The 16,984-nt window shown below is 38.6% G+C and overlaps 1 protein-coding gene across 2 annotated transcripts in view; it reads right to left on the bottom strand.

The window, feature by feature from the left end:
- XIRP1 (xin actin binding repeat containing 1) overlaps positions 1-16,984 on the bottom strand; it is a 45,447-nt gene that overhangs the window by 11,529 nt on the left and 16,934 nt on the right. The window contains exons 2-3 of one of the 2 annotated variants that reach the window (XM_058180917.1): positions 11,898-12,061; positions 8,980-9,032 (exon numbers count right to left, since the gene is read on the bottom strand). The gene's annotated coding sequence lies outside the window, so the exon portion shown is untranslated. The remainder of the gene's footprint in view (positions 1-8,979; positions 9,033-11,897; positions 12,062-16,984) is intronic. The other variant, XM_058180918.1, reaches the window with a different exon arrangement.

Genomic DNA, 16,984 nt, shown 5'->3' with positions numbered 1-16,984 from the left:
TCTTCTGCTACAGGCTCAGATATCCCCTATCCTAGCTCTATTGATGCTACATGATAGCTGAAAAAACAGAATTCATAATGTTCAGCGAGTAGCTATAGCAAATGAACTATTTACATGCTATAGATCTGGCTCAAGATGAAGCATTATACCCAAAAGCTTGGAATGAATGGTGTCTATTCTTTTGTGGGGAATTTGGAAGAGACGTTCTACCGTAGTGTCTAAAGATGCCCTGTTTGACATTATTTATTGGCTTCCTCTAGTGAGCACATCTGAAAAGAAGAATTAAGGGTGACATGAAAACCTTTGATCGCCGTAATGTAAAAAAGATGTTGAGACTCTAGAAAGAGTGCAGAGAAGAGCAACAAAGATGATTAGGGGACTGGAGGCTAAAACATACGAAGAACGGTTGCAGGAACTGGGTATGTCTAGTTTATTGAAAAGAAGGACTAGGGGAGACATGATAGCAGTGTTCCAATATCTCAGGGGTTGCCACAAAGAAGAGGGAGTCGGGCTGTTCTCCAAAGCACCTGAGGGTAGAACAAGAAGCAATGGGTGGAAACTAATCAAGGAGAGAAGCAACCTAGAACTAAGGAGAAATTTCCTGACAGTTAGAACAATTAATCCATAGAAAGAGCTTGCCTGCAGAAGTTGTGAATGCTCCACCACTGGAAGTTTTTAAGAAGATGTTGGATAACCGTTTGTCTGAAGTGGTGTAGGGTTTCCTGCCTGGGCAGGGGGTTGGACTAGAAGGCCTCCAAGGTCCCTTCCAACTCTGTTGTTATATTATATTATTATAACCACCTTTCAATATCTGAGAGGCTGCCACAAAGAAGAATGGGTCAACCTATTCCCCAAAGGAAGGCAAGATGGAAACTAATCAAGGAGAGATCCAACCTAGAAATAAGGGAAAACTTCCTGACAGTGAGAACAATCAACCAGTGGAATAGCTTTTGCCTTCAGAAATCGTGGGTGCCCCATCCCTGGAGATTTTTAAGAAGACATTGAAAAACCATCAGTCTAGAATGGTATAGGGCCTCCTGCTTCAGCAGGGGGGTTGGAATAGAAGATCTTAAAGGTCCCTTCCAACTCTGTTATCCTGTTATTTTTGCATGTTTGAAAATTTCTGATCATTTTCATTTTTTTCATGACTCAGGAAAACCAAGAAATAAGAGCGTGAAGCAACTCCAAAGATTAGAAATCTTCCAAAACCATCCCTTACGTTTCAATCCATTGTGTTAAAATGATCGATCGATTGATTGATTCATTGTGACCCAACAAATCAGCATCAAGAAGATCTTGTCTAGAAAGAATCATTTGGGCATCCTATTGTTCAATGGTTTTAGCTGGAGAGTTGGAATCTCAGTGGTTCCAATATTTCCAGCAACAATCTCAACGTTCTAATATTTGAGAGGTTCCTACAAAGATGAGGGAGTCAAACTATTTTCCAAAGCCCCTGAAGGCAGGACAAGAAGCAGTGGATGGAAACTAACTAAGGAGAATTTGTATTAGATATATTTTTGAAGGAGAGGGGAATTGTTTTATTTTTTTATTTTATTTATTTTGTCACAACATCATACAAAAAGATTATATAGTATATACACATATAAACATATATAGGAAGAAGAAAAGAAAAACAATAGGACAGGAACGGTAGGCACGTTTGTGCGCTTATGCACGCCCCTTATGGTCCTCTTAGGAATGGGGTGAGGTCAATAGTAGAAAGTTTTTGGTTAAAGCTTTTAGGATTATGGGAAGAGACCACAGAGTCAGGTAAAGTATTCCAAGCACTGATGATTCTGTTGCAGAAGTCATATTTTCTGCAATCTAGATTAAAGCGGTTTACATTAAGTTTAAATCTATTGGTTGCCCTTGTATTATTGCAATTAAAGCTGAAGTAGTCTTTGACAGGAAGGACATTACAATAGAGATTCTGTCTCTTGAAGTTTTTCTATCACTTCTATTTCGACTTTCAAAACTGTAGAAAGAAAATCCTTTGCCTTTAAAACCGTGTCAATTCTATATCTCCTTCCTTGATAGAATAGTGTCAGTCCAACTGGCACCTCCCATCTGAATTGAATCTGATGTTTTTTAAGTTCTTGTGTAAAAAAAGCAAATTGCTTCCTGTCTCTTAACATCTTTGAAGGAATCTCTTTCAACACCTTCAACTCCTGTTCTCCAATTTTTAAAGTTGTCTGATATGAAACTTGCAGAATTTGATTTCTCATAGTCCTTTTCACAAAATAAACCACAATGTCCCGAGGAAGCTTTCTCTGTCTTGCAATCCAAGAATTAACTCTATATATTTTATCAATTTGGTAAGCTACCTCTTGGGGGTCCGCTTCAATAAATTCAGCCAATGCTTCTGATATAATTTTTCTTAAGTCTTCTCCACGCTCTTCTCGCATACCACGAATTCTAAGAGCTCCTTCCATAAGTTTATATTGTAATATCACAACCTGATCTTCATTTTGATCCACTTTTTTCTGAACACCTTTCATTTCATCTTCTAAATACTTATTTGACTGAGAGATCTGTTGCATTTCCAACTTCAAGAGACTCAAGAAGGCGTGGTGACCCAAGAGCCTTTATTGCTGCCAGTATTAGAGGAACCACAAGAGCAAAGGGTGACAAGAGGAGCCCTTAAGCGTAAAGAAGAGCAACAGTCTCAAAGTAAAAGTCAGGATCCCATTATGGAAGCTGTGGGAGGAGCTAGACGGAAGATACCGGAGGAGGAGCTTCCGTTGTCTGCTTCAAAGCTTCAGGAGGCCAGTAATGGCAAATAGAATCTTGTCATGGAATGTTAATGGCTTGAATTCAGCTCAGAAAAGAAGGAAAATATTTCACTACTTGAAACAATTTAAAAATGATGTGATTTGTTTGCAAGAGACACATATAAAATTATCAGACCAAAAATATTTAGTTAATTCAAAATTGGGTAACCATTTTGTTGCATCAGCTTTGGAAAAGAAGCATGGAATTGTTGTATATATCAGGAAGGATATACCAGCTAAGCTAATTGAGGCAGATATTCAAGGAAGATTTATTGCTATTGAACTGGTGATAGATGCAAAAGACTTTGTTGATAGGTATTTACGCACCTAATCAGCAACAAGAAAAGTTTTACAAAATGTTACATGAGAGGTTGACCCTCTGGGATTATAGTTCGTTTATTTTATTAGGAGACTGGAATGGAGTAATTGATACAAGAAAGAGAACTTCCTCCAAGAAGATACCTATACATGCAAAATTACCAAAATCTTTTTTTGAAATGATGGAAGACTTTGAGTTTAGAGATATATGGAGGTTACGGAATCCAGATGAGAGAGATTTTACTTTTTTCTGATAGGCATCAATCTTTTTCACGCATTGATTTTATTTTAATTTCTAATGACTTGCTTTCTAGGGTGAAGAAAACGAAGATATTTTCGAGGTGTTTAACTGACCATAGCCCAGTATGGATGGAATTATTACAAGGGAAAAAAGGTGGTAGAACATGGAGGTTGAATGAAAATCTGTTTAGATATGAGGATAATGTAACTTATTGTAAGAAACAGTTAAAAGAATTTTTTGATTTTAATATGTACAAAGGGACACCTATAGGAACTGTGTGGGAAGCGAGCAAAGCGTTTATTAGAGTGATATTGATTTTATTTGGACAACAGGCAAAGGAATAATAAACAAAAGCAGCGTAGATATTTGGAAGAAGAAATTCAAAGGAAGCAACAGTTATTAATTCAAAACCCACAAGATCATAAACTTAAAGAGGCTATAAAAATATTACAGAGTCAATTTAATATGTTAATGGCAGACCAGGTGGCAACGAATATACAATATGCTAAACATAATACTTTTGTAATGCAAATAAACCTGGGAGATGGTTGGCATATAATTTAAGGAAGAAACAGAAAGCACGTGTCATACAAAAATAGAATATAAAGGTAAAGAGACATATCAACAGGATAAAATTAAAAGGCATTCTCAGAATTTTATACTGCACTATATGCAAAAGACAAAATATTGGATAGGGATATTTATGATTATTTGAAAGATTATAAGGTGAATATTCTAACATTAGAACAGAGGAGGAGCTGAACCGCCGATAGCTACTGGAGAAATAGTGGAGGCAATTAAACAATTAAAATGGGAAAACCCTGGTACAGATGGTCTTACAGCAACTTATTATAAAAAACACAGGATGAAATATTAGGCCCACTTAAAGAATTATTTAATCAGATACAATTAGGGTGGAATACCCCGTCATGGAAAACATCTTTTATTTCACTGATACCGAAGAGGAGCAAGACTGCTCTAAACCTGGTAACTATAGGCCGATTTCACTTTTAAATAATGATTATAAGATTTTTGTAAAAATAATAGCAAATAGATTAATGTTAGTTTTACAACAAAGAATTCATACTGATCAATCTGGTTTCATAAAAGGGAGGCAGATGAGGAATAATGTTAGACAGATTATTAATATATTGGAATATTTGGAAAAGAAGAATACTTCAAGCGGCACTTATTTTTTGGATGCAGAGAAAGCCTTTGATCGATTGCATTGGGATTTTTTATTTAAATTAATAGAGAAAATGCAATTTGGAGACTGTTTTATTAGAATAATTAAAGCGATTTATGGAGAGCAAACAGCACAGATTATAGTAAATGGTAGTTTGACAGAAGTTATTAAGATTGCGAAAGGAACAAGACAGGGATGTCCCTTATCACCATTATTGTTTGTTTTGACTCTGGAACCATTATTAGATAAAATACGAGAATTAATGAAAATAGAGGAATTAAGATTAGACAATATGAGTACAAAGTTAGAGCTTTTGCAGATGATGTAGTGGTTACGTTAATGAATCCTATAAATTCAAGTAGATTTTTGTTGGAAGTAATTGATAAATATGGAAAGGTATCAGGATTTAAAATAAATCAGAAAAAAACAAAAGTGATAATTAAAAATATGTCTATACAACAGAAACAAAAACTAGAGGAAATGACAGGATTTGAGGTAGTAAAAAAGGTTAAATATTTAGGGGTCTATATTAGCTCATCGAACAAGAAACTTTATAAGAATAATTATGACTTGCTATGGCAAAAAGTTCAGAATGATATGAATGGCTGGAAGAAATTGCAGTTATCCCTATTGGGAAGGATTGCGGCTATTAAAATGAATGTGTTACCTAGATTTTTGTTTCTGTTCCAGATGATACCTATAATTAAAAAGGATAAAAATTTGGAAGATTGGCAGAGTGGGATTAATAAATTTATATGGCAGGGTAAAAAGGCGAGGGTTAAAATGAAAATAATACAGGATTCACGGGAAAGAGGTGGTTTAAGAATGCCTAATTTTAAACTATATTATGAAGCAGTAACCCTCTCAGTAATAAGTGACTGGTTTAACTTAACAGAGGAAAGAATTTTGAATATAGAAGGTTATGACTTGTTATATGGATGGCATGCGTACTTATTTTATGGAAAAAGTGGATAGGGCTTTTAAGAATCATGTGTTGAGAAGTGCTCTTTTGGGTCTGGAATAAATATTCCTATAAATTAGATTATAAGATTCCTATATGGGCGAGCCCTAGACATGCAATAGAGAATATAAATATAGAACAGAAACAGGAAATGATTACATATAAAGAACTTTTGTATGCTGAAGGAGGTAGATTGCAATTAAAATCATTACAGGTATTAAATGAAGAAGGGAGGAATTATACTTGGTTTCAATATGGGCAAATAAGTGCTAGATGGAAAGAAGATCAAAAATTGGTATAATGCAAAGGAGGAAAATTTAATAAAGCAAATTAGAAATCAGACCCACGAGCATATAAAGAGATTGTATAATGTGTTGCTTGAAATAGATTCGAAAAGGATTTGGTAAAGGATTGTATGATAAAATGGGCACAGAATATTCAGGAACCAATAATGTTGGAAACATGGGAGAAAATTTGGGTTAGAAATGTTAAGTTTACACAAGCACAGAATTTAAGGGAAAATTTTTATAAGATGTTTTATAGATGGCATTTAGATCCCAAAAAATTATCATGTATGTATCCTAATATCCAAGCGAAATGTTGGAGGTGTGATTGTGATGATGCTACATATTTTCATATTTGGTGGACTTGCAAGAAAATTAAGGTCTTTTGGATAAGAATTTGGTGGATTATTCAAAATGTACTGAAGAAGAAGATAAAGTTCCTGCCACAATTTTTCCTTTTGGGAATTATAATGGATTGTACAGGGATTGAGACTAAACTGATTTTGAACTTAATAACAGCAGCAAGACTGTTGATTGGACAATACTGGAAGAAAGAAGAGATACCTACAATAGAAGAATGGATATTGAAAGTTATTAACTTGGCTGAGATGGCTAAAATCTCAGCGTTTTTAAAAGACAATACGCAGGAAAGATATTTAATTGAATGGAAAAAATGGATTGATTATCTACAAAACAGATATCAGATTAAGAAATATCAGATTGCCTTTGAATAATTAGAAAGTTATTTTATGTAATGGGGAGGGGGTTGGGAGACGAAAAGCTTTGGATGTGGTTATTTGGATTGGACTTTACCTTGTGATTGACCCGGAAGCCGGGGTGGGGAGGAGGGGATGTTTTGTTTTTTTTTTTTTTTTGGGAGGGAGGGGGAAAAAAAGGGGGAAAATGTTTTTGTTTTTTTTAAAACTCTTTCAATAAAAAAAAAAAAAAAAAAAAAAAAAACAATAGAGATTCTGTGAGTTAAACTTAGGTCTTGTCGAAGGCGACGGAATTCCAAGTTTTCTAAGCCTAGGATTTCAAGTCTGGTGGGATAAGGTATTTTGTTGTTTTCAGAGGACTGGAGAACTCTTCTTGTAAAATATTTCTGGACACGTTCAATTGTATTGATGTCAGAGATGTGGTGAGGGTTCCAAACAGGTGAGCTGTATTCTAGAATTGGTCTAGCAAATGTTTTATATGCTCTGGTTAGTAGTGTGGTGTTTTTGGAAAAGAAGCTACGCAAAATTAGGTTTACAACTATTTTGTGATTATGTGTGGAGTGACTGGAGATTATAATTTAGGATTTATTTTGGATTATGATTGTTAGTTTTGATACCCTGCATTTTGTTCTGGGAAGTTGTGGGGGCTAAGGGGAGGGAATTGTGTGGGGGGGTTGAGGGTAGAGGATGGAGTGATGGTTAATGTACAGGGATTATTGAAGATGTATAAATATAATTAATGTAGGGTCGGGTCTGCCCAACTACCATTTTAGAATGGTGGGGAGGGAGAAAAGAGGAGAGAGTAAGGAGGTAGGAAAGAGGAGAAGAGGGGGAGAAGAGGGAGAAGAGGAAGGAAGAGGGGTAGAAGAGGGAGAAGGAAGGTGTAGGGTGGAGGGAGGAGAGGACGTAGATAAGAGAAGGGGAGGAAGGTCTGGAAAGTAGAAGAGGGAAGAGAGTTAAAAGGAGGGGGTGGTGACTGGGCAAGCCTGACTAATCGTATATGACTGTACATTGGATGAGTTGTTGGATATGAATGTAAAAATAAAACTTTTTTATAAATAAAAAAGGAGAGAAGGAGAGAAGAAACCTAGAACTAAGGAGAAATGTCCTAACAGTGAGAGCAATCAACCGACAGAACGGATTACCTTCAGAAATCGTGGGTGGTCCATCAAAAAGAGACTGGACCGCCTTTTATCTGAAATGGTATAGAGTCTCTTGCTTGAGCAGGGGGTTGGACTAGAAGATCTCCGAGATCCCTTCCAAATTTGTTATTCTATATTCTATGTTGTTGAAGTAATTAATATTGAAAGAATTATAGGCCCTTGGGGTCTGTGTGGTGCCTTATGGTTTTCATATAGGTAGTCCTCAACTTATGACTAGCCACTTAGTGGCTGACTGAAGTTCTGACAGATCCTCCTATGGGATACTTATGACCTGAATTTGAAGTTCTGACGGTCAAACTGTCCCCTCTTTGGGGGCTCAGCAACCGAGTCACATTGATGGACATTTGCAACTGAATCTCAGTCTCAGGTTTCAGAAGTATGGACTTCAATTCCCATGACTGGCTGGGGAATTCTGGGAGTTGAAGTCCACACGTCTGAAAGCTGCCAAGATCGGACTTTTCAATCTCACAGTTTAGTCTATAGCTCTATGATTCGCTGGTATACAGGTCGTCCTTGACTTACCACAGTTCATTTAGTGACTTCACACTTACAACGGTACTGAAAAAGGTGACTTACAACTGTTTTCCACACTTTCTAGCATCCCCACTGTCATGTAATCAAAAATTCCCCTGCTTGGCGACTGATTCATATTTATGACGGTTGCGGTGTCCCAGGTCATGGAATCACCTTTTGCAAACTTTGGATAAACAGAGTCAATGGGGAAGCCAGATTCACTTAACAACCTTGTGATTAACTTAACAACTGTGGTGAGAAAGGTTGTAAAATTGGGTAAAATTCACTTAACAAGTATCTCACTTAGCAACAAAAAAATTGAGCTCGATGGCCATAAGTCGAGGATTACTTGTATCTCTCATGCAGGTATTAATAGGCCCGATCCGCCTTAGCTTCATAACCCAAAGAAGGTAAGAGATGTCAGCTTCTATAGCAGGCAAAACTACAGGAGGAATAGAGTGGAGGATCGCTGAATTATTTGCCTTTTATTCCTTGTTCTCAGGACCTGATGGATCATGAATGGACTTGCGTAATGTACAGAATCAAAGAGATCCCTGAATTAAAACATATGAATCCACTCGCATCTCCTGCACATTTTTAACACGGTGAGTTCCTCAGTTATATGCATGAATGTATTGTTTTAATAAGCAAGAAGCTACTATGTGAGTAAAGCTGGAAGAAGTAGAAATGAAACAGCATTTGCAAACTAGTTTGGTATTAGTGGAGTTCCAAAAAATGCGATTATTTTGCACATCCTGAATCACACAACTGCAGGCAGTTGACTGCAGAAATTGGGTTAGGCAACCATAGTCTAAGAATTTCCTACCTGCTTACTTACTGGTTATCAAGAGTATTATAAGGAATCTGGTGTATGAAATTCTGAATAGAACATAGAAAAACAGAAAAGAAGTTTAGATGGTGCATGATTTATACACGGGTAGTATATGATATAAATTGAACAATAATTTCTTTCTTTCTTTCTTTCTTTCTTTCTTTCTTTCTTTCTTTCTTTCTTTCTTTCTTTCTTTCTTTCTTTCTTTCTTTCTTTCTTTTTTCTCTCTCTCTCTCTCTTTCGTTCAGACACTTGATAACTGACTCATATTTTTGACGGTTGCAATGTCCCGAATCATATGAATCCCTTTTGCAACCTTATTTATTTTTTATTTTTTATTTCATTTTGTCACAACAGTATATACAATCATCAACATAAACAATAACCAATCATAAGAGAAAAAGTATATATAAGTAAAAGTAAAAGTAAAAGTAGGCATATAATACTATAATGAAGGAAACAATAGGACAGGAACGGTAGGCACTTTTGTGCTCTTCTGACAAGCTAAGTCAATGGAGAAACCAGATTCACTTAACAACTGTGTTACTAACTGAACAACTGCAGTGGGGGGGAGGAGGAAGGAGAAAGGGCGGGGGAAAAGGGAAGATTATAAATTGATTGATTGCCATTGTACAGGAATAATGGTAGAATTAAACAAGTTGGAATGGTGTAAAGTCGGGGCTGCTCGGTAACCACTCTGGATGGGAAAGGGTAAGGAAAGAGGAGTAAAGAAGGAAGAAAGTAGGTAGGCCGGTAGGTAGGTAGGAAAGAAGGGAAGGAGAAGAAAGGATAGGAGGAGAAGAAAAAGGAGAAGATAGAGGGTTAGAAAGGATGGCAGTGAGAAGTGGGGAAGAGGAGGGGAAGTAGGAAAGCGAGGAGAAGGATGGTGGGGAAAGTCGAAGAAGGATGAGAAGGGTAGAAAGGATTAAGGGAGGGAGTGGCGGTCGAGCAGCCCTGATGGAGTATAATTTGAGTATAGGATTGATTGTTGGATAAGTGATTGTATTGTACACTGGTCAAATTGTGGGAATTATTATGGAAAATAAAATAAAAATTAATTTTTAAAAAAACCTGCAGTGATTCACTTAACCAATGTGGCAAGAAAGGTTGTACAATGAAACATCTTACTTAACATAACTTATTTCTTTAGCAATGGACATCTTGGGCTTAATTGTGGCCCTAAGTTGAGGACTGCCCATATTTGCTTGTTCATTATGATGCAGACTCCCCCTTATGCCAAACCATAATGCAAACACACTGTATTTGGTTCACTTTTCTGTTGTTTCCCTCTGGTGCAGTGTTCGCCAATCTTAGCCATGTTAAGATGTCTGGACCTACAGAACACAGCAGGCAGCATTGCTGGCTGGGATATTCTGGGAGTTGAAGTCCACACAGCTTAACATGGCTAAGATTGGCGAACGCTGCTTTGCTGGGTCCTTCGTCTCCTCCCCAACTTAAGAGTGAGTCAATCTTAAGTGGTCATTAGTTGGATCGACATTACAGTGGCATTTTTCTCCTTTCCCCCCCATTATTGAGAAAACACAGCATCAAAGTATATAAAATATTTCGGTTTTATCACCCATTCATCTGGGGGAAAGTCATGTTAAAAAGGCAGAGAAAACAACAATGGGGTCGTAACGATGTAGTTTTCTGTCAAATCAAGTTCAGTCACTAAGAAATGAGTAAATGTCATAATTAATTTCAGGCCGCAGAATTAAATGAATCGTAACTGGGTATCTAGGAATAAATGGAGGTTAGACTTCTAAGTGAGAATCTGTATTTCCCTCTTTCCTTCTTTCCTTCCTCCCTCCCTCCTTCCCTCTCTTTCTTTCTTTCTTTCTTTCTTTCCTTCCTTCCTTCCTTCCTTCTTTCCTTCCTTCCTTCCTTCCTTCCTTCTTTCTTTCTTTCTTTTCTTTCTTTCTGTATTTCCCTCTTTCCTTCCTTCCTCCCTCCTTCCCTCTCTTTCTTTCTTTCTTTCTTTCCTTCCTTCCTCCCTCCTTCCCTCTCTTTCTTTCTTTCTTTCCTTCCTTCCTTCCTTCCTTCCTTTCTTTCTTTTTCTTTCTTTCTCTTCCTTCTTTCTGTATTTCCTCTTTCCTCTTTCCTTCCTTCCTCCCTCCTTCTCTCTCTCTCTCTCTCTCTCTCTCTCTCTCTCTCTTCTTTCTTTCTTCCTTCCTTCCTTCCTTCCTTCCTTCCTTCCTTCCTTCCTTCCTTCTTTCTTTCTTTCTTTCTTTCTTTCTCTTTCTTTCTCCTTCCTTCCTTCCTTCCTTCCTTCCTTCCTTCCTTCCTTCCTTCCTTCCTTCCTTCCTTCTTCCCTCTCTCCCTCCCTCCTTCTCTCTCTTCTTTAGTTACTTACTTACTATAGCTGCTGATTTCATCCAAACGATTCTGAACGACTTACAAATCTAATACCCATCTGATTGTCAGCTGGTTATAATGATCGTTCCCTTGGACAGTAACATCACCCATTTGTAGTAAAGTTCACTTTTTCTAGCTCAAGGCTTTGGGGATCCATATCCCATGTTTCTCAGCCAATATGGCAAGGAACTACGAGCAGTGAAATCTACCATTTTTGACCTGCAATTGAAAAGCTGGTATAGACATGCCTCTAAAACCCTCCTTTATATATTTTGATGCCACCTGAACCCAGGATTTCTATTTTTGGCACTTGGGAGTCTGCAAATTTTTACAAAATCCCTTGCCCATTTCTGCTTCCTATAGCATTCAGATACATGAAATATGCAGTTAGTGACACAAGGGGCAGTTTTGCCACTAAAGAGCATCATGGCACTGAACAGTAAATATATGTATATATATAATTTCCATCCAAATGAACATTTGCTGGAGAAGGACATTGCTAAAATAGTTCTAGAGAGGCAGAAACATGGCAGAAATGCAAAACATGGGACACTCACCCGCTCTGTCCGACGGTTGGTGGAATAAACAGCAGCAGCTGCTACTCGGGAGAGATAGAGAGCAGAGCGTTCCTTGGTGGAGAGAGATGGAGAAAATCCCACTCCTTGAGGAAGCGCGTGACTTCTTTTATCAGATGCAGCTAAAACCCCTGGGAATTTTTCATCTGAAAGAGAAACAGAAAGAGATTCCAAAAATTAAGAGACATCTCAGGACACCAGCCAGCATCAGTAGGCCAAGGTTTACTCCTGGGTGGCGAAGAACAGTTTTAAGATGCAATTCTGAGTCATGCTGGAGGACAGCGATTCTGGCAGAATGAGAATGTTGGACTCACAGTAAGGATACCCCAGCTCAAGTTTATCATTAGCTGTGGGGGTGCTTGGAGAACTTTGGGCCAGTACTTGTCTTTTTGACCAACCTACATCGCAGCACTGATGATGTTACCTTGTTGGGTAATGAAATGTCTACAAAGAATAGAATAGAATAGAATAGAATAGAATAGAATAGAATAGAATAGAATAGAATAGAATTTTTTATTGGCCAGGTGTGATTGGACACACAAGGAATTTGTTTTGGTGCATATGCTCTCAGTGTACATAAAAGAAAAGATACCTTCATCAAGAAACTAGCCATGAAAGAAACTAGCCATGAAAGCCAGCTGGCTGACCTTGGGCCAGTCAGTCTTTCTCAGCCCAACCCAGCAACTGAAACCAGAATTATGGTTGTAAGTTAGTGCTGGTCATTAAACAGGTCATCAGGTGACCCTGACTGATTTTATAATTTTTAGTGCAACAGTTCTTAAGCAAACGCTGCATTAAGTGATTCCATCGTTTGCAATGGGTGTTTTTGGGGTGGAAACCAGAAATAAATGCAAGTTTTCCACACACACACATACACACACACATACACACACAAAACCCCATTGTAAATTGTGGTCACGTGACTGCAACATGCTGCAAATCAGTGGAAGGACTTGCCTCCAGAAGTTGTGGGTGCTCCATAACTGGAGGTTTTTAAGAAGAGATTGGACAACCCTTTGTCTGAACTATCATAAGGCCTGAGCAGGGGGTTTGACTAGAAGACCTCCAAGGTCCCTTCCAACTTTGTTATTCTGTTCTGTTACAAACAGCCATGAATGCTGGCCAGTTTCCAAGCATCCAAAATGCAGTTGGATGACTTCAGGAAAAGGGGCTGGCCTTCAGAACTTCAGAACCAGGTCATCAGTAGCTCTTTGGAGGGGTCTGTCATAAATTTGACCAGTTGCTAAGTGACTGGTCGTTAAGTAAGGACTATCTGTGGCGGGATTCGCAGTGGGGAAAACCAGGGTGAAGTCTACTTTTAATCATGGAATCCTCATTGAGGATTCTGGTCAGTCTTTCCCTTTCAGATCAACAGCCAGGATAGTCTAGTCCAGGGGTGTCAAACTCAAGGCCCATGGGCTGGATCTGGCCCGCAGGGTTCTTAGATCCAGCCCGCGGGGCCACCCTGGAAACAGCAAAGAACTGCCCCATGGTGCCTCTGCCAGCAAAAAGGGAGCTCGGGAGGGCTGCACGCGGCCCTCATGAGCTCCATTTTTGTTGGCAGAAGATTGCAGGAGGCAGTCGCAGCCAGAAATGGAGCTCGGGAACCTGTTTTCACTGGCAGAGCGTTTGGGCCGCCACAGGCGCCCCTGACACGAGTGACGTCAAGCTGACCACGCCCACCTGGCCACACCCCTCCAAGGTCAAACACAACCCTGATGCAGCCCTCAATGAAATTGAGTTTGACACCCCTGCACTAGTAGAAAAGATGCTAGACTTAAAACAGGAAGATTCAGGTTCCAGTTTTCCTTTAGCCATGAAATCTCACGGGCTGGTTTGGGCCGGTCCTCCTCCTTATCCCAACAGCTAAAATAGAATAGTGGTGAAGGTGGCAGACTAGGAGCAAGGAGATCTGAGTTCTAATCCCTCCTCAGCCACAAAAGCGCCTTCTGAGACATTGTCCCGTGCACTCTCGCACATCTGACCTCCCAAAGTTATTGTGATATTGAACGTGGGACTGACTTTCTTTGATTAGAGAAAAGACTACATTTACTGGTGACCCCTGATGGACATTTTGCACAAAAACAAATCAGATGTGATTTAAGGTTTTGAGGATAGATTATAGACAGAAAGACAGTTGTGATGTAATTTTAAAGGTAAAGGTAAAGGTTCCCCTCACACATACGTGCTAGTCGTTGCCGACTCTAGGGGGCAGTGCTCATCTCCGTTTCAAAGCCGAAGAGCCAGCGCTGTCCGAAGATGTCTCCGTGGTCATGTGGCCGGCATGACTCAACACCAAAGGCGCACGGAACGCTGTTACCTTCCCACCAAAGGTGGTCCCTATTTTTTCTACTTGCATTTTTACGTGCTTTCGAAACTGCTAGGTTGGCAGAAGCTGGGACAAGTAACGGGAGCTCACCCCGTTACACGGCAGCACTAGGGATTCGAACCGCTGAGCTGCCGACCTTTCGATCTACAAGCTCAACGTCCTAGCCCCTGAGCCACCACGTCCCTTTGTAATTTTAGAGATAGGTTAATATATAATCGTACATGTAGTCCTTGACTTACAGTACAACAGTTCATTTAGTGACCTGATTCAGTTCAAAGTTACAGCGGCACTGAAAAAAATGAGTTATGACCATTTTTCACCCTTAGGACTGCTGCAGCATCCCCATAATCACGTGATTTAAATTCAGATGCTTGATAACGGATTCACATTTAGGACGATTGCAGTGTCCTGGGGTCACATGATCCCCTTTTTGGGACCCTCTGACAAGGAAAGTCAATAGGAAAGCCAGATTCACTTAACAGTTGGATTACTAATTTATCAGTTGCAATGATTCACTTAACAACTGTGGCAAGGAAGGTTGTAAAATGGGGCAAAACCCACTTAACAAATGTCTCACTTAACAGAAATTTTGGGCTCAAGTGTGATCATCGGTTGAGGACTAACCAGTGGTGAAATCCAATTTTTTTTACTACCAGTTCTGTGGGCGTGGCTTGGTGGGCGTGGCAGGGGAAGGATGTTGCAAAATCCCCATTCCCACCCCACTCTGGGGCCAGCCAGAGGTAGCATTTGCCGGTTCTCCGAACTACTCAAAATTTCCACTACCGGTTCTCCAGAACCTGTCAGAACCTGCTGGATTTCACCCCTGCTTAGAAATGTTGTGAAGAAAATTAGAAGCCCCTTTTAACGTAGTATTTATTTATTAAATTTGTTTGCCACCGATCTGGCTGCAACTCTGTGATTCTGCGTGGCTGACAAATGAAAAGTAATAAAGCTATACAAAAAGTACACACTTCTTTATGTCGTGATGTTTTTCTCTATATCTTGGTCTTTCTTTTGTATTTTCGTTTCTTATTGGACTTTTAGCCTTTTGTAGAGAGGGAATCCTTGACCCATATAAACCCCGTTCTGTACAGAGTCCCACGCTCACATGGTTGGGTTTTACAATGTTTTTGCCAAAAACCATTATTTAGTTCCAGTTTTTGGCAAAATAAAGAACAATTGTTTAACCACTGCAGTGTTCATTTAATAATCACCACAAAAAAGGTCATAAAATCAGATTGGTTTCATGGATGATTAGCTTTACAACCAGCCTGACTTATGGGCATGCTACATTGTTGTAACTTGAGGACTAGCTATATCTACTGTATCAGTGGTGGGTTTCAATTTTTTTTTACTACTGGTTCTGTGAGCGTGGCTTGGTGGGTGTGGCAGGGGAAAGATACTGTAAAATCTCCATTCCCACCCCACTCCAGGGGAAGGATACTGCAAAATCCCCATTTCTTCCCAATCAGCTGGGACTTGGGACGCAGAGAACAGATGTGGGGTGAAGCCAGTCAGAATTTTTACTACCGGTTCTCCGAACTACTCAAAATTTCCGCTACTGGTTCTCCAGAACTGGTCAGAACTTGCTGAAACCCATCTCTGTACTGTATATAAAAATGAGGCTCTTTGAACACAAGATACTTGCTCATCCATCTGCACCCCATTCCATCCTAATATAGTTTGCTCTGAGTAAGGCTTCTGAAAATAATCCAGGAAAAGCAACTAAAATTCAAGTCTAAAAAAAAAAAAAAAGAACCGCAAAACTAGAGAAGAAGAAATTCATTTCACCACAAAATCTATGAAGAAAAATATTTCCATAGAAACATTGATGGCAGAAAAAGAATTCGTGGTCCATTGAATCTACTCTTTGAATCGGTTTTGGTTTTGGTTTTAATTAATTAATGTTCTTTTTTTTTAAAAAAAATTGTCGGATGATGGTTGTGTTTATCCCAAGCATGTTTAAACTCAGCTATTGATGATTGAGTCACTACCTTGAGATCAATAGGGCTCTTTCTGTGAGGTAAGACTTTCTAATATGACTTTGAATTCTCTAAATTCCATGCTGCTTACGAACCCATTTTGAGAAAAAAAATGAGAGAGGAAAAATTGGAGTATATGTATCTATCTATCTATCTATCTATCTATCTATCTATCTATCTATCTATCTATCTATCTACCTACCTATCATCTATCTATCTATCTATCTATCTATCTATCTATCTATCTATCTATCTATCTATCTATCTATCATCTATCTACCTACCCACCTACCCACCTACCCACCCACCTACCTACCTATCTATCTATCTATCATTCATTCATTCTATCTATCTATCTATCTATCTATCTATCTATCTATCTATCTATCTTCTATATCTCTATATCATATCTACTATTTAATATCTATATCACTATATTTGTATACTTTATCGTCTATCTACCTCTACCTATCATCCATCCATCGATCTATCAGCTATCTATCTATCTATCTATCTATCTATCTATCTATCTATCTATCTATCTATCTATCTATCTATCTATCTATCTATCTATCTATCTATCTATCTATCATCTACCTCTATATCATATCTACTATTTAATCTCTATATCACTATATTTGTATACTTTATCGCTCATCTACCTCTACCTATCATCCATCCATCGATCTATCAGCTATCTATCTATCTATTCATCTATCTATCTATCTATCATTCATCTATCTATCTATCTATCTATC

The sequence above is a fragment of the Ahaetulla prasina genome, chromosome 4 (assembly GCF_028640845.1).
Source record: "Ahaetulla prasina isolate Xishuangbanna chromosome 4, ASM2864084v1, whole genome shotgun sequence".
Classification (NCBI taxonomy): Eukaryota; Metazoa; Chordata; class Lepidosauria; order Squamata; family Colubridae; genus Ahaetulla; species Ahaetulla prasina.
This window is presented reverse-complemented; position numbering and strand designations above follow the sequence as displayed.